Source organism: Anastrepha obliqua, chromosome 5, assembly GCF_027943255.1.
Source record: "Anastrepha obliqua isolate idAnaObli1 chromosome 5, idAnaObli1_1.0, whole genome shotgun sequence".
Lineage (NCBI taxonomy): Eukaryota > Metazoa > Arthropoda > Insecta > Diptera > Tephritidae > Anastrepha > Anastrepha obliqua.
Genome location: NC_072896.1, coordinates 123,823,565 through 123,845,210, shown reverse-complemented (window position 1 = coordinate 123,845,210; position 21,646 = coordinate 123,823,565).

Below are 21,646 nucleotides of genomic sequence, written 5' to 3'. Positions count from 1 at the left end.
GAAAATAATTTAAAATTAATTAAATTAAAAGTTAAATTATATTTTTTTTATTTAAATTTTTTTTTTAAATCTTTTTTTAATTATTTTTAGAATTACAATTTTTTAAAATTAAACATTTTTTTTTGTAATTTTTGTTGTAAATTATTTTCCGAATTTATTTTAATTTTAATGCTTCAACGAGTGGTTTACAGCAAACGCAGAATTATTTTTTATTAAATTATATTATATTATATTTTGGGTAAACCCTTTTTTATTTTTCGTCATAGATCCAATTTACACGATGACTTTTCATCCTGGATAGAAAGTCTTGCCTGTCGAGCTTGGTGGCAAAAAGTATAGAGAAGTCAACGGGGTAGTCAGCGAAATGGAGGTTTTTTTGAACCGCAAAGAAAGGCTTAAGCAAAATATAACATCTCATAGTCTCCTGGTTTCTAATCTCTTCTAGTTTGTTGATCCCTTCCGAATAATCGGATTTCCTCGAGTCTGAAGAAAGGCAATTCGTTTCTCCAATCACCTCCTCGTTTGAATAAAATCTTTTGTCCGTTAGCCATTTCTTCAAATTGGGGAACAAATAGTAGTCCGAGGGATCGAGGAGAGCCAAGTTTGGAGATTAGGGGGGAATGTGAAACGAGTTGGAACCCTATTTCCATTGATTTTGTGACCATCAGAACTCCTGAGGCGTGAAATTTCACACGCGAAATTGCCCTTCGTCTATTTTTTGATAATCACCCGACTTCCCGAATTCAAATGAATACTAAAAAGATGGGCCGATCTGGCTGAAACTTGAGGTGTGTTCTTCCAATAGATGCTACTAACTAAAATTAACCTTGATACCCGCCAAAATTAACCTTGATACTCCCGAGGGAAATTGTTTAAGTAATTTGACTACTTTTTATTTGTTGTTATTTGAAAATAACAATAAATTGAGCAAAGTGTTTCTGAATCTGCAGCGAAGCATAAAGAATTAAAACCCCCTTAAACTTCTTCTAATAAATCTTCCACGCAACTTGAATACTTCTAGTAATTTTTCATATTCTAAAGACTAAAATAAAAAAATTCCCTCCCCCATTACTTAGCGCTTTTATTATGGCTTTGCAATAGTTGAAAAATAGTAAAAAGTAAACAGCGATACGCCTACCGCCAGCTGTTCTGCAAGTACGAGTGCCATATCAAAGTAAGCAAAAGCAAACATCAGTCACAATCAGCTTTTTTATTTGCTAAAAAATATTTGAAAGTTGATAAGATATTCATATCTTTGAGTTTATTTGATTGGTTTGAGTGCTGCTAATCATAAATATGAGTATATGTATGTATGTACCTACATATTATATTTACTTATAAATGTGCGTAAGGTCGAAATTCCTATTTAATTGATTTTTGCTTGCCTTGGCGCTCTTTCTGCACTACTACAACAACTGTTGCACAGCAAGCGCCTTTAAGTGGTGAAAATTGCATTTGGTCGAAGAGATACTTTGATTTACACCTATAAATATATGTGTGTGTGTGCATGTATGGGTATATATTACACAGTTCATCAACTATGTGCGCGGCAAAGATGTTTGAGGCGTCCGAGACAGACGGTGGCTGATAGCTATGCGCTATTGGCTGTGTTCGCTGGTGTCTGGTGCTTGGCAAAAATGCCATATCAATTACAAAATTCCAATTCAACTGGTTTTGTATTTGCCGTCATGCCCTCAACTACTTAAAGGCGAATAGCACTCGGTTGACTGCCGGATTGTCGGTTGGACAATCTGTCTGTTGTTGTATTTGCTGCTGTTGATCCTACCTTAAATTCCTACCCTCAAGAAAAGTCAAATGATGCAACCGCGCAGGGTTTGAGTGAAAAACGATGAGATTTTTGTAATTCTACGGTTTCGCATGCGTCCGCTTTGCCGCCTCGCCTCGCCTTTGCTTGACTTGACTTGACTTAAGTTGCCAACAAGCTGAACTTCAATTCGCTGGAATTAAGACTTGACGTGCTCTTGGCCTGAGATAATCCAAAACAACAGCAAATGCACAGCAAAATACACCAATACGTGGTGGTGTGTGGTTGTAGATGTATGCTCGCGTGCTTGTAGTTGTGCGAATGTGGATTGTAGTGTCTGCATTCTTGCTTGGCAAGCAGTCAGCTGCTTGGCGGCGTCGCATGTTGCAAGTGTTTATAGGCACACTGAACTCGGCAATTGAACTTTAGAATGGACTTTACTTTTATTATGGGTTTAAGTGTTCAAATGGCCCAAACGACTGCAACAGCAGTGGAAACAAACTTGTAAGCCGAAAACATAAAACCAATCTGTACAACCTTCTAAAACAACCGAAGCAAGCAGGCTGTTGTGAGCCTATAAAAATTCGCCAGCCAAATGCCTGCTTGGCAGGGGCGTGCATGTGGAGTGGGCAGGGTGTACGAAAACACAGCAGCAGCAGCAGTAAGTAGCGGTTTCGAAGGAAATTTACAAAATTCCACATCCGCTGGTTTATGTGGCAGCTGCTGCTGGGATTTTATGGGAGCTTCTTACTAATATACGAGCATATCTGTATGTATGTTTGTGTAGCTGTTGTTGTTTTGGCACTGCCACCACTACCGGTCAGCAAATAAATGTTACAATTTGCAACTCATTTCATGTTAAATGTCCACTGTTGCAAGAATAACAACAAAATCACACACACACACGCCACACTAGCGAACATTTTGCGACCCAGTGGTGGTGTGGAGTTCAATGGCAGCCACAAAAGCGTCAGTAGCGCAATAACATTGCCTTCACTCTGCACTCTGTTATCTGTATGGCGGCTCATGTTACCGCATGTTACAATGTGGCCTTTTGCCAGTGGCTTTACTTCTGCCAACTGTTGCCTGCTGACCACTATGAGGAGCTGCCAATAACTTCTGTCCAACTGACAAGTGGTAGCAAAACTGCCAAGCCACTGACAATCCATCCATCCATCCGGCCATCCATCTATGCATCAGCCTTAAACGAAGCGGCCGAACGCAAAGCCCTCAAGAGTGATTCGGTCTGCAAGGGAGGGAGTGAGTGAGTGAGTGAGCGAGTGAGGGAGTGCGCAAAGCGAAAGGGGCAGTCAATACGGACGCCTGCCATGGGCAGGGTTGCTGCTGATACATTATACTTTATTTTAGAAGATTTTGAGCAAGAAAAAAATATTTTAGTTGTTCTCAGTGTGGCACGCACACAGCGGGATGTGCTTGGAAGTGTGCAAGGAAGCGATGAACACTTGAATCTTACAAAGTAATTATACCGACCATCGACCGAAGGTCTCCCCTTCCAAGTTTTAGAACAAAATTTGACAGTTTTCTGTGCGTCACAAAGCACTTCTGCAGTTCTGTAGCATTCTAGACTGCACCAAAGCTCTTTATGTAAATTGCTTAGAAGGAAATAATTAAAACTTTCAACAAAAAAAAAAAAAAAAAAAATTGCCAAAAATAAACGTAATTTTTGAGCCACTTGAACCTCACACTTTATTATACCTAAATTTTATGTGCTATGAAATTGCATACTAGAATTTTCTAAAAATTCTTAAAAAGTTTGAAATTTTGATGAAAATTTATTAATTTTTTGGTCAATGAAGCAATGAGCACTTGAATCTTACGAAGTTAACAAACAGATCTCTGATCCTAAGAGTATAAAATACATATCTCACTTACTTCCCATTGCAGTAAATAAAATCCTAAGCTGCACAAGTTTTAGCGGCAGCAAAATGGAAGCAGATGGAGAAATACTGTAAGCAGGTTTTCTGTCTCTCCGTTAATGAATTGTAGCAGCTTCTCACTTCAGGTGTTGGTTGGTTGATTAGCTTAGCAGAAATCTTTGGCTTAACTAACTTTTGAAATGATGGTCGTCATAGCCGAATGGATTGGGTGGGTTAGAATTCCAGTGTATGGCAAAATGATAGAAACAAATTTTGCACAATTTTTGTACCGCTCGTCAGGCAATGGTAAACCTCCCACAATATTTCTGCCATGAAAAAATTTCTCATAAAAAGCCAAACGCCGTTCGGAGTCGGCTTAAAACTGTAGGTCCATCCATTTGTGGAACAACATCCAGATGCACGCCACAAATAGGAAAAGGAGCTCTACCAAATACATAATAGAAGTCTATGTGTCAATTATTTATTTACTTTAACTTTTGAAATAAAATCTAAACTCACTTAATTTGCAAAATCCAACAAATTTTTCATTACATTATTTCCACGTTTTTGTTTTTTTTATTTTGGAATTTCTGAAAAGTTGATTGGTATGTAGCATAAGCTTATTAAATTTTATAAATTATAATAAAAGTCTGAAGTTGCTAGAAAATTCTGATGATTTTTCATAATTTTTTTCCTTGAGAATGCAGCGCAATTTGTTCGTATAAAAAATGTTTATGCTCACTCACTTAATTTGCAAAATTATTACATTACATTATTTGCACATTTTTTTTATTTTGTAATTTCTAAAAAGTTGATTGGTATGTAGTTTTTAAGCTTATTAAATTTAAGTAAATAAAATGCAAGTATGAAGTTGCTAGAAAATTCTGATGATTTTTCATAATTTTCGTCCCTGAGGACGCAATTTCTTCATATAAAAAATGTTTATGCAGTCGGTAGAAATGTATGGGATAATGGGACGAATAGTTTGTGAAATGTTTCTATTTTTTATACAATTCTAAAAGTTAATTTATATGGTTTTTACTAGACAATGAGCTTTACTTTTATATAAAAGTAATGAAGTTTAAAAACTACAAAAATAGCAAAAAATGGGTTAACTGTTGACGTGCTATCGTTTTGGCGGAGGATGTTTAAGAAACCAAGATTTATATATTTTTTTAATATAATCTTATAAATTTATGTACAATTTCCTCACTTTTATTACAACTCTCACGCATTCTTATGAGCTGGAAACTCTGACCACCGCTGATTTTTTATGCCATTTGTCCCTACTCCTCACATATTTTGGTGTGCGTCCCACAGGGAGCTGCTGTCAACACACTGTCAAATCGCATATTTCACAGACAATAAATACAAGCCAGAGGGACAACTTTTTGCTGGGCGCAAAGTTAAGTTTTTTCAAAACCCATTTCGGCGCAAAAAATAAGCCACACTTTCTTACTTTGTTTTTGGGCAAATAAAACTAACGAGAGGCGCTGATAATGCCTTCGTGATAGTGCAAGGGTTTTTAGCATTAAGTTTCCTACTGGTATAAATGTAAAACTAGTATTTTATTTATCTATATACACATATGTACATACACACATTCCCTTCATTTTCGTAATGACATTCAATTTAAAACTTCTTTGAAATGCTACGAAATGAAACGCTTGTTGCAACAAGCGTTCACCAGAAGGTTCCCACGTTGTCTGTTGGCCAGTTGGTGGCGGTGGTTTGGCTGATTTGCTTGTCAGTTGTTTGCCCTCATTTCCCAGGTTGTTAAAAGTTGACTGGAAGTGACTTTGCTAGTGGAATTGACTTTGGTTCGCTTTGATAGTCACTCGCTGGGCCTTAGATGTGCGGCGCTGTATAAAATTTGCTTGTTTAGCCGGCGGTTATCTGTTGGTGTCTTTTTTCTACGTTTCAAGCTACCGCTTACTGCTGGGCGCGCTGCGGGTCTAATTATTTGAAAGTCGATCGGCTGATGTGATTTGTAGCGCCGAGTGTGGCTATTTATTTTCAAACACAATTTAAAATCAATTAAAAACTTAATTTAAATACAATTTATTTACAACTTGATGCGAGTTGAAAGCGGCCGGCTTGTGGTAGTGACTGCTTATTATTTACTTATACATAAAAAGTATTTTTCTACCGTTTTTATGCTTTTCTGTAGCATTTAATTTTACTTGCGAAATTTCCGAGAATATTTTTTTATTAGTAACCGCTACTTCCTGTTTACAACGCTGAGCTCTCCTATTATCTTATTTTTTTATGTGGAACTGTGTTTCATTTTGTTGGTGCTTTATCACTCATACACTAAATAATAGTTCGGTTGAAGTTGTAACTCTTCCACTTCTTTATTCAACGCGTTTTTTCTTCTACTTTCCATGCGTGTAATAATGAGAGAGGTAAATAAAAATTTCAAGGGTTAATTTCAAACAAGCAGACGGATGAACCTAAAATTAAGAACAGCATTTCTTGGAAAGGCATGCAACATTAATGGTTGAATACACTTTTCTGCTGGTTGAGTGTTACAATCAGGAAAGTTTTATAATTTTTTTTTTACTTAAATTTGCAGAAATCACCGCCAGCTCGTTTTTAGTGCGGTTAAAAAATTTAAAGAGTATCAAAATAGCGAAAGTATACTAGTTTGTATTTTAGGCAAGAGAGGAGTGAGTGCATTTTATAACTTGTTTGTATTTTTTTATTAACAAGTTATAGCTTAGTGTAAAATTTCTGATTAGTCCTTTCTCCCTAATTTGATTTTGTGGTTATCTAACTTGTCAGTTTTTCCTGAAGATCGTCACACAGGCTTCCACAGTGGATATCAAATTAACGCAATACACACCGACTTCTTCAAATCTCCCATACGATTTTAGTTACTAAATTCCTGCAGAACTGATTCCGGTTATTGGCTCTGGTCCGTGTGAGGGAATCGCTGATCCACAGTTGGCCAATTCATCGGCAACTTCATTTCATCAAAAACGAATGCGCGGACAATTTTTTTATAGAGAAAAATAATTAAAACCTTCAGAAAAAAAAGAAAAAAAAAAAATTAATATAAATTGTCGAATATCAACGCGATTTTTGAGCTACTTGAAACTCACCTAAATTTCATGGGCTATAAAATGGAATACTCAAAGGTTTTCTAAAAATTCTTAAAAAGCTTGAAATTTTGATGAAAATTTATTAAATTTCATTTTAATTCGCTTAAATTCTGAAGTACGCAGAAAAATGCACCACATTTTCACAACAAAAAAAATACTAAAATTAAATAAAAAAAGATTAAGTTACCAGAACTTGTCAATGAGCCCCTGTGTTACAGTTATTTAATGCACAGTCTATTTAAAAGTTGCAAGTGTTGCAAATGCCGTCACTATCTGCTTAGTAGCCAATCCATTGTCACTTGTCGCAGCACTTAATTGCTTATCGCGCGCTTATCTATATTCGTATGCAAGTAATTAAATGCTTGTCAAAAAGCAACAAAACTGAACTGCAAATCCGAGTGTAGAGCGCTTGTGATGTGTGCAACAGGTGGCGCCCACATTTCACGCATCGTCGTGCGACATGAAAATACTCGTAAGTGGCGAGGAGACGAGGAGGCAGCGTACGCACGCGTGCACTCACACAACACGCATGCATGTATGTGTGTGTATGCATTGCAGTGAGTAAACACCTTGCAGCTAAGCATTACAGCTTGCCATATTTTGTGGCAAATTAAAGCTGACATTCGAACAAGAAATTTTCAATAAAAGCAAGTGGAAAACTATTTGAGTTAAATGGCTGGCAAATGCAAATCAGTTGGTGGTGGCGCGCTGCACACTACATATAGACACGTATTTTGTTGTTGGCCCGTTGGATGTGGCATTGCCTTAGTGACTAGACTGAGCGCTGTAATACGTCTGCGCTGCACGTTCTATGACTGTTGTTAGCTGTTTGCGTGTATGTGTGTGAGTGTGTGTGCGTGTGTGTGGCAAGTTGTACGATGCGTGTTTAGTTAATTTGTTTTCACTCTTTCTTAATTTGTTTGTTAGCTTGTTGTAAGTTGTGTTGCACGCAGCCACACATTTTGTGAGTTTTGTTCGCTTGGCTGCCTACATAGCAATGCGTCTCAGCTACAACTTTTGCGGACATTAACGTGTGTCAGCCGTCGGAATTAATGACTCGTGAGTTATTGTTATTTGGCAGCTATTTACATATTTATTTACTTGTATTGAATGTTGGAACAATAAAAAGACAAGAAATGTTGTTTTTGAGATTCGTTCTAATCTTGAATTGGTTTCATTATAGATAAAAAATCACTAGGACAGAGGAAAAAACTATTTCTCAAAACGATTTTTATGTGTCAAGTTTTCCTGAGCAAAGTTCCCTTTAAGCTGGTGCGCTTCGCTGAAAATATTAGGTTGGGGAACAAGTTCGTAGCGTTTTTACCGAAAACTTTTATTTAAACAAAACACAGTAATTATATCAATAAGTTCATCAATTATATATTCGCCGTTGCTGTTTACAGCCTCTTCCCACCTGCCGTTCCTGCCGTTCCGCCTAAAATCGCCGGGTCTGGTGTCAAGAAAGTTGTTGAGCCAGTTTTTAAGGACCTCTTTGTTGTTGAAGGTAATGCCCTTCATATGGTTTCACAGGGAGCGGAAAAAAGGGTAATCGGTCGGTGCAAGGTCCGGAGAATTCGTCTCCCATTCGAGCTCTTGGAGTACGGTTTTGACGACTTGTGCAACATGAGGCCTGGCGATGTCGTGAAGAAGTATGGTTTAAACATGACGATCAGGTTTTTATAGTCGAATAGCCTCATTCACCTGGTGTAGCTGGGCAATGTAGAGCTCCTTGTTGACCGTGGCATTCTTTTCGAGCATTTTCCAGTGCACCATGCACTCTTAGTCCCACCAAATACTACATATCATGATCTTCTTTGGATGAAGATCCGGTTTGACTCTCGGCTCTGGCGTATCACCTGGATCCTCCCACTCCTTCTTTTGCTTCACATTGATATCAAGACATAATTTTTTATCTTCCGTGACGATTTGGTACAAAAAGCGCTGTTTATGACCGCGTATTGCTCGATGGCGGGGGAGTGCTGAGAAGCAATTTGAAGGCGACTTTCTTTGTTTTTTTCGCTGAGCTCGTGAGGAAACCAGGGTTCAATGGTGATTAAAAATCGTTTTGTGATCGCAGTTCATTTTTTCCGCCAATTCACGACTGGTTTGGCGACCTTCAGAAGTTATTCGAGACGTTCTTCATTGAATTCAGAAGGCCTTCCGCTGCTAGACGTCAAAGTCACCATTTTTGAACTTTGCAAACCATTTCCGTGCTGTAGACTCGCCTATGACACCTTCGCCATACACGTCGCAAATGTGCCGGGCAGCTTCGGCAGCTTTTTGACCTCGATGAAAAACAAAGAAGAGCAGACGTCGAAAATGTAGATTTTTTCCTCCTGGGTATTTTCCGGCTATTTCTAAGCCTCAAAACTATGATAATAAAAAATTAAATAACTCGAAAATACAATTAACATAGTTTTATAGAACAGAAAGAGTTCTATCGAATGAATATTTACCTTTTGCCAAACAGCAAAGAAGTCGTTGTAAAACAAAAGAAAATATAAAAACGCTATGAACTTATTTCTCAACCCGATATTTTAACTTTCATTTACTTTACATAGGAAGGTTGGAAAAAATAAAGTCATTAGGGCGGGATTTCTCGATATTTTCGTTGATCTGAAATTTGACATATTCCGGCCAGCGCGCGATATTTAGTCCATTAAGTAATGGATTATGTTATTGTGAGCTAAAATTTTCAACTTTTACAACAAAAAATTTAATATTTAAATATATTATGGCATTTGTTAGAATAAATTATTTCTGTTTACTATTTTCCTCATATTAGTCAGAAGTTTTAACCAATATTTTTGTTTTCATTTGTTTTTTTTATTTTCAGGTAAGCCATTTGATATCACAAAAGGACACTACTCGTTGCAAGAAGAAGTGCGTAAGTTTCATTTTGTGCTGTATGATAAAATTTCCTTTATTTGTAAACTACTTTGTCGTCCTCTTCCTTTTCGAATCGGGCTACTTTGTTAGGCTGCATTGGCATGTTTTCGGGCTATTCACATAAATACTGCCATTTGAAAAGTACGCGCGACAATAAAATTTACTTGGGGTAAACCCTTTTCATTATTCGACATAGTCTCCTTTCAGTCTTAAACACTACGCTCTTCTAGTTTGTTGAGTCTAATAGGATTTTATCTAAGTCTGAAAAATAGCCATTTGTTTCTGGAACCAACTCCCCTTTCGAATTAAGTCTTTTTGAAATAGTAGTCTGATGCATCGGAGGGAGCCCTATCACCTTTAATTTTGCCACCATAACTGATGAGGCGTAAGCTGGTGCGTTGCCGTGCTGGAAAAAGCCTTTTGAAAATCACTCGACATCCTCTTTTCAAACGAATGCCAAACACAAACAAATAGACCGTTCTGGCCGAAACTTTTTGTGTTCTTCTTCTTGCAAGAGATGCTACTAACTAAATATAATCTCGAAACTCGCCAGTAATGCCATCTCTCTGACTTTGCATGGACTTTTTTTACATAAAATACATAAACAAATCAGTGGATATAGCAATCAGCGCGCAGTTTATTCCCGTTCACCCTGCTTAGTGAAGTTTGACACACAGCGAACATCTACACAAACAAACATTTTTTTGAAAAATATTCCTTTCGTTTTAAAGTTTTTAATAAAAATTGGAAATAATTGATTAATTTGATTAATACAGAGTGTTAGTGAACCTTTAAAAGTTTTATAGCAAAAAACAGTTTTCCAATTGGCAGAGTAATTTTTGAGTTGTTGCAGTTTGAAAATGAATTTAGTGATTTTTGAACACATTTTGGCTTGTTGACACGCCTCTTTTGTAAGTTAATGCAATTTATGTATAAAAACACCTTCCAGGAAAAAGTAGCTTTAAAATAGAAAAAACTCTGTGTAAATCGGAGTACTCTGTGCAAAGTTATTAGCTTCTATCCATTCTGTGGCAAAAATTTTTTTAAGATGTAAACATTTTAAATTATATTAAAAATGTATTCTATAATTATTTAACACATCTGGGCTTATTGACACACCTCTTTTGTAAGTTTATGCGATTTATGTTGAAACCTTTCAGGAGAGATAAGCTTTAAAATACAAGAAACCCTTTGCCAACTGGAGCATTATGTGCATAGTTGTTTGTGTACTTAGTCTTGCCATAAATTCTGTGACAAATTTTACAATGCATGCGGTGAGAACAAATTCGCAGAAGAAAATTCCGTTATTTTTGCTTTTGTTCGTATGCAGTGTCTAATCATAAATTATATGTACTCTAGTTGAGTATTATGAAGTCGTAAATTATACTCTAAATTGTATTGAAGTTGAGCAGTACTCTCTTCCCATAAGCAAAACCACCCAGCAGTGGCAAAAAATTACTCCTGGGTTCATACCCGCAGAAGATGGGCTCTCTGGGACTCCAAGATCTGAATCCATTGGACTACAGTTTGTGGTAATAAATGGAGATCATGGCCTGTCGAAGACCTCGCAGAAATGTGGAGTACGAGCAGCGACGTCAATATCCATGGAAATCGTGTGTGCTGCAATATGCAATGCTGACCATTTTGAATGAAAATTTAAAAGCTTTTTGCTTAAGGCACCTTTCTGGTCTAGAATTTCGAAAAAATCGTTTTTTTTTTTCATGTTATGATAGTTTATACTTTCAAAAATGTAATTGAAAATTTTTATGTTGAAATTCGTTGTATTTAGACGTTACATTCCTTTAAAACGAGACTGGTTTGGAGTACGACGCCCAGGTATAAAGCGCAGGGTAGTGATTATTTACAATAATTTTGCAATTGAAAATTTATCCGTGTTTTTCTCGAAACTATTTTTTCCGATTTGGCGTTGGTAATTTCTCAAAAAGTACTTAACCGATTGATTTGAATTTTTAATATGTTATTGAGTAAGACTTGTGGTCCTCGCGGGTAGCAGAATTATTATTTTATAATCAATTTTTTTTTTATTTTTAAGAGCGAGAACGTGAAAAAAATCCTTGTTTCTGTTTTTTCCAATAACCGGATACAATTTCTAGAAAATAATTTTTTTTTGTAAATCTGCTACCCCGCATAGCGACATATCTCCTGATGAATAACCGACCGAATTTTTTTTTCCAGACGTACCTGAGCAGCCCAATCAGTTACGCCAGTGCAAAGGAAACAGTCTTTTTATTATTGTCATTGAAAAAAAACAAATTTTTGTTTTTTTGTTTGTTTTTGTAAAAACAGAATTGATTTATTGAATAAGAACGATTTTCAATTGATACCGATTGTTTTTCTTCAATTTTCAACGCCTTCAATTTTGACGACTCTAGACCAGAAACGTGCCTTAATATTTACATGATTAAATAAAACTAAACTCATTGAAAAAAGTATTATATTTTCATACCTGTAACGGTCTCAACTTGTAACAGAATTTCTGGCAGGTCTAAGTATATGCATACTTCGGGAGTTTATTTTGTAAGACTTAGAGATAAGTATAATTTTGATAATTATTTTAACCCCATGATGAAGTTCTCCATTTTTGAAGTTTTTTAAAAAGCACAAATAAATCTCCTAAATGTAGCCCATAAAATTCTTCTATATGCAACCAAAGGCAGTCTGAGCGCTAAATGAAGCTTCACTGACGATTTTTCAAATAGTTCAGTTGGATGTTTGGGCGAATATTTATTAATTTTTATATAATAAAAATATATTTGGTGAGTTGTAGTAAAATACTCGTACTAAATCTATTTACGATATTTTTGCTTAGGTTACATTTGGTTTTACCTTCAGGCAATCACACTGAAACTTTTGCTTATTAATGCTGGTCCAAATTCTGCCTCAAGTTTTTCAGATCGCTTCAACTTTGAAACATCCATTTATTACAGCCACTAATTGATTGCAAAACTGTTACCATACGAACAATTCTAGAACTAAAATTTATGCCCCAGCCCGGCTTACTTGCATTTGCACTCGGACTCGGCTTCTTCTTGCGTTTGCGTTACCGATGCGCCCATAGACATTCTGTCACATTCGCATTCTGTGGAAATCAAAAATCAATGCCAATGTTTATGACATACCAATCGCGTATCGCTAGCGCTGATTGCAACTACGCAACAATAGCAACAAGAACAACAACAGCAGCGCCGACAAGAAAAACAAAAAATAAAAACGGATACACAACTTGCCACAGCAGAGCGCAAAGAGTCAGTGGAGAATTCTGCTGGTGCTTGTAGAGCGGCAAAGGGTGTTTGCCGCAGTTGCGCGAAATTTATGTTTTTTCCTCCGCAGAGCCAACTGACAACGCACGATAAAGTCAACAGCATTTGCAACAAACACACAAACACAAAAATGCAAAATCCAAAAGAAGTACGGCAGCAGTTAAAATAACAGCAATAACAACAGCAACAACTGATGACAACTGCAACTGCTGTGGCAAATGTTGCACGACCGTGTGTCTGATGTATTGGCGACGGTTACTGACGACTTGCTAAGATTGCGTTTATGTGTGCACGTGTGTGTGTGTGTGTTAATGTGTATATGTTGTGGCAGCTGCTGTGGCTGTGACTGCACCTTTAACCGACTGTCAGTTTGTGACTGGGGAGTTGCAACAGCAAACGCTGATGATCACTGACGACGACGGCGATGATGATGGGCATGTTGTGCTGTGCGCTTGATGCGTTCAGGCACCAGCACATGCAACACGCAGACACACACACACATATATATATATATCTACGTTGGCGGACAGCTACAGGGACGAATGATGGCAAAAAATAAGTAAATAAATACCTACACAAAAGAGTGTGTGGCAAGTCAACGCTGTGTGGGTAAAAAGTGAAATCTCCTAGAATCGATCTTGCAACACAAGTTTTTGTGCTTCCTTTTTCAATGCTTCGGCACTACACTGCCGAAAACCAGTTTCCCGCAAGCGCATAAAAAATGTAGGTAAAGGTGGCGCAGCGTGAAGAGACGAGGCTGCAACACATCTGTTGCGCTGTTGCCAAAATGCCAAGCCGCAAAAATGCTTGCTCTGCGGCAGGAGCCACTTACTGCGTTGCAGTTGTATCTTGCGCAATTGTGCATGTATGTGTGTGAGTGTGTTGCTTACTTGCATTGCCCATTTTGTTCGCTTGAACCTTTCATTTGCTGTCATCATCATTTTCGTTACGGCTGCAATTCTCTTTGTGCGTTCATTTCTTGTTGCTGTGGTGTTTCTGCTTTTCTTTTGATTTTGCTGTTGTTGTTGTTGTTTTGCCAAACCCTACCACAATACAATAAACTCAAATTTAATTTGTGTTTTGTGCCGCTCACGTATGTGTCCATCCAGCAATCCATTCGTTCTTGCTGTCCTTTTGACCAAGCAGCCAATTGCCCGTCCATCCATCGGTTCAACGGTCCGTCCGTGCGACCATCGGCCTGTCTGTCAGCCATGTAACACATCTGTTGCACCTGTGCGCATGCGTACACCCAGCATGCGGCAGCACTCGCACAGCTACACTCTGATAGTCACAGTCCCGACTTCAAAACTTCGCATCCAAATCCCTGCGGCCCCGTGCTGACTGACTGGACTATCTGAGATGCCGCGTTTGCCGTATGTGTCGTGCTTAATGAGTTTTTAAATGCACACATTTGTAATTTTTCAGTCATTTGGTGTTGTGGCTGCTGCTGCGTGTCGGTTCTAAAACTGGATATCGCCATCTCAATCGGCATCATCATCACCATCGCCATCGCCAGCACCACCACCGTCCGGCGCAAACAGTAGCCACTGTGGCGTAGCAATAATTAACCGTATTGCTAATCTGCCGCATGAAGCGTTGTGTGGTGCAGCACTGCAAAAATGCGTTGAACCTTTTCTGGGTTAACAGCGAAATTTTTACGCCACTCTACATTTAGGCTGTCAATGCCTCGGCGATAATCGCAATAAAAGGGCTTATTAAAACGATATTCCCGCATAACTCCACATATAAGCGCTGACAATTATTTATATGGACATTTAAGTAAATATTGTGCCGGGCTGTGTCACTGGCGTAGCCCTTAATTGCGGGCAGCACGAGTATCCGTTGTGGCAGTTGTGCCTGGAGGTGGTGAGCACAATGTACCACTTCCACTTTACGAATGTAGTGAAAATGGGTGGGTACATAAAAAGGAAGAGGACGTTTGAGAAAGTCCCATACTCTCCCTTTGTGAGCGACGGGAAGAGTTTGAACGCCGTTATCTGAGATTACTTTAATTGACCAGAGAGCTATACACTTCTTATACTAAAATAAATTGATCGGGTTCTCTACTGCAACCGCCATTAAACAGCAAAATGAATAACCCTTCGGAAAATTTATAACTTTTGCAAATGGCGTCCAACGTTAATCATATTTTATACTTGTGAACTGGATAACTGCAGTATAGAAACGGACAAGTAATGGAGTGCGTGAAGATCGAAATAAAAATTTCCATCACACGAAATTATTTTTCTTCCCTTTATTTGGCAATGCACCTCTTAAAATGAGGATTGAGTCATCGCTTTTTTTGTTCATTTCTTGCACTTAACATTTTGCCATTGAAAAGTGAAGAAAAAGCAATTCTGATGCGAACGCAGGCTATGACTAGTTTGATCTGTTTATACAAGCGAGGGATACTGCATTCGAAGGAGAAGGGCTCATGCTCGCAAATATCAAAAATCAAGGATGATAGATTACAAGGTTTGGCCGTTGGAAACAAAGTTGTAAAGCTAGAACTCCATACCAAGCGTTCCAAGCCGACAAATAATATAGCAGAATGAAGCGCTGAAAGCCACAACGTCTGACACGCCGGATATGGAGTTCTAGCTTAAGTGTAACGTCGGCTGCTACGCCATCGGAGACTCGGCAGGAGAATCCTACTTGCTCATTTCACACGAATGCACACACTCGTTTAAGCAGTCATAATAAGCCAGCAACGAAGTAAGATGAGCGAAGGCTGCTTTGATTTTTTTCGTGTATCATCAACACAGTCTCAGTTTTTTCATAAACAAGCAGAAGTAATGACCCCTGCTGCATCAGCCAATCAGCGATTCCTTTGAATTCGTTGAGAGCCGGTTAACGGTCTAATTTTGGTCAACTCTCTTAAATCGCTTCACCATGGGATGATAAGTCAAACTAACTGAGTATTTCTCTCACATGAGTTGTTGAAAAAATAAAATAAACCGGTCTGAACTCAGATGAGGTATGAATTTGAAAGTCGAACGGACTCAAAATTTAAGCGGCGACACTTAAAAATATATTTTAATCTAATCTAATCCGTAGTCGCAGCTTTTTACCGACATGAACACTCAAAAATAATAATTGGCTTGGATTGGATTGGATTAGATTAAAATTTATAGATTTATTAAAAAAATATTGGATAAATAAAAATAATAAAAAATTTTTGCTTGAATATACTCCATAAACATTTTAGAGCCCACATTTTACCAAATTCCGCGTTTAGAATTTCTTCGAACTTTCAGTTTAACCTCACCAAACTGCTGTGATTCCATTACAAATGAGCAGCGGTACTACTTCAACCCAACCTTTTTCACGTTTCTTTTTCCAGCTGATTTTTTCTTTTATTTTGTTCTTTATTCAATTCGCCCACATTCGCTTGAAGTCGCCAAAACAAATAAGCCACTCTGCTGTGTCGAGCCGAAACCAAAAACAAAACAAGAAAACAAAAAAGTGAATATTCCTTTTTTACTCTCTGCCCGCATAGTTATTTTTGTTTTTCTCCACTTTCAAGTGAGTACCTTCCCGCAGCGTTTGCTGCGTGCCTTAAAAGGAGGCACGTCACCAAAACGGGCATAAGAAAAGCTGAGTAAACAAGATTTTTGGCAGCAAAAGTAATAAAAAATACGCGAAAAATATTGCCGCCCACGCAAAAATTTTTATACGACTACAAACTAATAAATACATACACATACTTAACTATGTATGTATGTCTGTGTCATACCAGTTTTGTTCGCTGTGACTTGGCAAGGGTTTTTGCGCTGCTTTGCTTTGCCAGCAATTCCTGTTAGCAAGCGCACGCTGAGATTGCTGTTCTGCGCTTAACGCTTAGCTGGATACCTTTGGCTTGGAATTATTTATGCTTGCAAATTGCTGTTGTGGCTGCATTTCTGGGCGCGCCCGTCTTGCTTTCACCAGATCTTCACAATTTCACTTTTAATTTTTAATCAATTTGATCAAGTTTTCAAATAACTAATTTTGTTATTCCTGCTTTCCAAACCTTCATATCAAATTTAGGCAGAGTTTAATTTTCATGGATAAATTCGATGATTGTTTTTGATTTCTTAGTTTATTTTCATGACTTCTTCAGTCATAACTTCTGAGGCGTCTCAAAGGCCGTTAAAAAGTGGAGCCTTTAAAAAAAGTATTTTGCGGAAAAATTATGAAGCTAAACAAACTGAAAACTGTCTGATAACCTGCGATACACCATTTACGCAAATTTTATCCGACATTCTTGACTTCTATAGGGTTTTAGTACTTTTTGTTAGGGACTTGTTTGATTGATGCCACTTCCGTAACCTCTGTTCAAAAAATTTCTAACTTTTTCAAAGTACATTTGCGGAGTCTGAGCATGAAATGAGCCCATGTGCAAAATTGGAGCGAAATCGGTCGTGTTGCAGAAGTTTGTTAGATTTGCTTTGGAATGGCTGTAAACATAATTATACGAGGTGTGTTCAAAAAGTATCGCGAATTTTGTGTTTTTTCAAAAATTATTTATTTATTTATTAATATCAATTTTGTCCCCTTCAAAGTAATCCCCATGAGATATTATGCACTTGTGCCAACGTTTTTCCAATCTTCGATGCACTTCAAAAACTCATTTTTTTATCTTGTTCAGCTCCTCCTTCGATGCCGTCTTTACCTCGCCAATCGTTGCGTAGCGTCGTCCTTTCATGGGCCTCTTCAGTTTCGGGAACAGAAAAAAGTCACAGAGGGCCAAATCTGGGGAATACGGTGGCTGTGGCATCATTAGTGTGTTGTTTTTGGCCAAAAAGTTGCGCACAAGCAACGATGTGTGAGCAGGTGCGTTATCTTGATGCAAGAGCCAATTTTTGATCTTCCACAAATCCGGGCGTTTCTGGCGGATTGGTGGATCGCTTCTCGCAAATTGCGCATAATTTGCAGGTAATATTCCTTATTGACCGTTTTACCCTGTGGCAAGAACTCATGATGCACAACGCCCCTGCAATCGAAGAAAACGGTAAGCAAAACTTTTACATTCGACCGTACTTGGCGCGCTTTTTTCGGTCTTGGTTCGTGCGGCAGCTTCCATTGAGATGATTGAGCTTTGGCTTCCACGTTACAACCATAAACCCACGATTCGTCACCAGCTATGACCCTCTGGAGCAAATTTGGAGTGTCACGAGCCTTGGTCTAGGTCTTCAGCAACTTCTCTAACGGTGATACGACGATTGGCCAATACCATTTTCTTCACTTCATCCATTTTTTCGAAATTCGAATATACGTAACCTGCGCAAATTCAAAATTCGCGATACTTTTTGAACACACCTCGCATATGTGTATATTTTTAATAATTTCATCTCAATTTTTTTACTGTTATCTATATTTGTATTTTTTATTTCGTTTTTATTTATATATATTTTTATTCTTGATTTTTCTTTTATTATTAAGTCTTATATTTATCTTTATTTCTATTTTTGTTTTTTATTTTTCTTTTTTCTTAATCTGTTTTTTATAATTATTTATATATATTTATTTTCGATTGTTCCTTTCTTTTTATTTTTACTTTTACTATTCATTTCCAATTATATTTTGATTTTTCGTTTTAGTTCTACATTTGTTTTATTTTCATTTTTATTTTTGTTTTTTCCTATTTATACTTTTAATTTACACATAAGTATATTTTGAATTTGGTTTTACTCTTATTTTTAATATTATTTTTATTTTTATTTCTGTTTTACTTCTAATTTTCAATTATTTTTAATTTTTATTATTGATTTTTTTTTAATTTTTGTTTTTGTTCTACTTTCATTTTCAATTTTTTTTTATTTTAATTGTTTTTTTAATTATATACTTTTAATTTTCACTTAAATTCCTAATATTGTTTTTGTTTTTAATTTTATTTTTATTTTCCTTTATTGTTTTTCTTTTTTTTTATTTCTAATTTTCGCTTATATTTTAATTCTTATTTTTTATTTTAATTTTTGTTTTTGTTTTACTTCTAATTTTCACTTACATTTTAATTTTCACTTACATTTTTACTTTTATATTTGTTTCTTTTATTTAAATCCATTAAAATTTATATTTAAATTTTTATCTTTGCTTTTGCTTTTTGATTATTTGCGAATATCATTTCACTTAACTTGCGGCACCTTTGAACCTCTTTCTACTCACTCAGCTCACATGCAAACTCACTGTAGTTATTGTTATTAAAATTAATTGCGCTATTTTGCCTTTTAGCAACAAAAAAATTACGATCCGCGCAAATCGTACAAATTATTTTGAACTTTGGTCATTCACAGTTGTCAGCATGAATTTTTGTCAACGTATTTTTACTCCAGTACAAGCAACACGACATTAATTTCTGAAATGAATTAATGCCAACTTTGCAGCCTTGTTTTTTTTTCTCATAGAAACAATGCAAGCACGCAGAGTAGAAATAAAAAAGATTCCACTGCGAAATAGCAGTGATTAAATGTAGAAAAAATGAAATAATAATGGAGGCAACGTACAAAGTTGTGGAATTTTTAGTATTTACATTTCAGTAGCTACCGCACACAAGTTTACAAACATAGCCAGGGGCCCGAACGGCTTTCGCAGTTGTACATATCAACTATCTACGGTTGATTTCATACCGATAGCACAAAGAGGCGGATTTTAACCACAAAAAAGTGGAAAAATGCTATAAATACAAAAACAAAAAACGCTGACACGTTTCTATTAATGCTGTCAGCGTTTCATTTGTTTTTGGGCAGATGCGCACGATTTCTTTTTGACAAAGTCACGATCTCTGCGGTGCGGTGAAAAATGCCTACAAACAATTGACAGAACTGTAAAGGCACAAAGCTACATGTAATAAATACAAATGAAGGAAAAAAACACTCAAATAATATTTTGGCCTCAGATTCCAAACTATTATTGTCAATGGTAACGAACTACTTATTTACTTGTATTTCTACTGCGAATATAATCCCAATACTTTATACTTATTAACCTTATTTGTTATTGTACGAGTAGCTGTACTCTTCTTATTATTGTTGTTGAGTTTCTTAGTAGCGAACAAATTGAAATCTTAAAATCAGATTACTTCGAGTAGACAACTAACTAAGCCGGCTTAGATGTCATTTCCAATCAACTCAGCTTTCAACAATTGCAGCCACTCATCTACTCCGCCGGCGCATGGCAAGTAAGCTTCAATACAAGCGTATAAGTGAACGTCACAGTACAAAAAAGAGTAGCAGCAATATGTAATGAACATGAACATGAGCATAAGCATGAGCCTCAGCTCCAATGATCGATACACATTCACTGGCTGAAAGGCTGTCGGATCATAAGTTACCCTTGCACATACCCGCACACACATGCCTACACACATTCTAGTTCTACTATTACTACAACAAATATAGCAACAGAGCACAGAGCTTTGATGTGCACTATGAGTAAGAATGTCCCATGGCGCGCAGTAAAACAACACTACTGCTTCGTCTGCGTGTACGAGTCAAAGCCCAGCAATAGAAAAATGTTTGTAAAAGTCTACCAGCCACTTAACTGCTCGCACAGCTGTGCCGAGTGTGTATTTTTTGTTCTTTCTTTTGTATTTGTAGTTGTTTTGGTTTTGTCGTTGTTTGAGTCGTCATAAAAGTGTTGACGTTGGCGCTTCTTTATTACCTATCGCCCGGTGGCTCAACAAATGGCGACAGTCTGCAGTGTCCAGCCGCCAGCCACTGCAAAGTCGGCGTAAGATTCGCAGTCACCGCACAGATTTAGTGTTGAGCTTTAGTGCTTTTGTCATAGTTCTTCTCTTAAGTGCTTTTTTTGTTGTTTTTAAATTATTATTCCTGTGATTTTTGTTCCCGCCATTTTATACATATGTACATATTTTTTTTTTGCCTCGTAATGGGCTGACTTGCGGTGCTTGATTTCAGTTTTGTTTGAGCATTAAAATGCGAGGCGACAATTTAAGTGAAGCAATTAGTCAAAGTAAGAGGTTTGAAAATAAACTGACTTATGTAAAAACAAAAGAAAACAAAAAAAAAAATATATAATAAAAAAGTAAAGGCATTAGCGAACGAGTAAAAATAATAAGGTATAAGTAAATATTTTACGCACTATATGCACGATTTAGTATACCTGCATAGGTGAGGCGTAAGTGCACATAAGAGTGTAAAGGTCTATGAGGATGTGGGGAGCAGCCGTAGGTTTACTAATGCACGAAGCTTTCGTTGTTTATAATATTTCAAGGGTACGTGTTTGTAAAGAGCAGTTTTTAGAAGGAGTAGGGGTACACATTTATTTTTTTATTTATTTATTAAATTTTTTTTAATTATATTATAGATTTTTTTTATTTATATATTTTTTTATTAATTTATTTATAAAATTTTTATTTATATATTTAAAATTTTTTTTATTTATTTATTCATTACATTTTTTTATTCAATAAAATGTTGTATTAATTTATTTATTACATTTTTTTATTTATTATATTTTTTATTTATTATATTTCTTATTTATTTATTTGTTACATTTTTTTATATTTATTACATTTTTTATTTATTTATATATTACATTTTCTTATTTTTCTTCAATATAATTTTTTATTAATTTATTTTTTAAATTTTTTATTTATACATTTTTTATTTATTTACATATATATTTGTTTATTTATGTATTTATACAATTTTTATTCAATAAATTTTTTTATTAATTTATTTATTAAATTTTTTATTTATTTATTGTATATATAAGGTTTCGTACAGA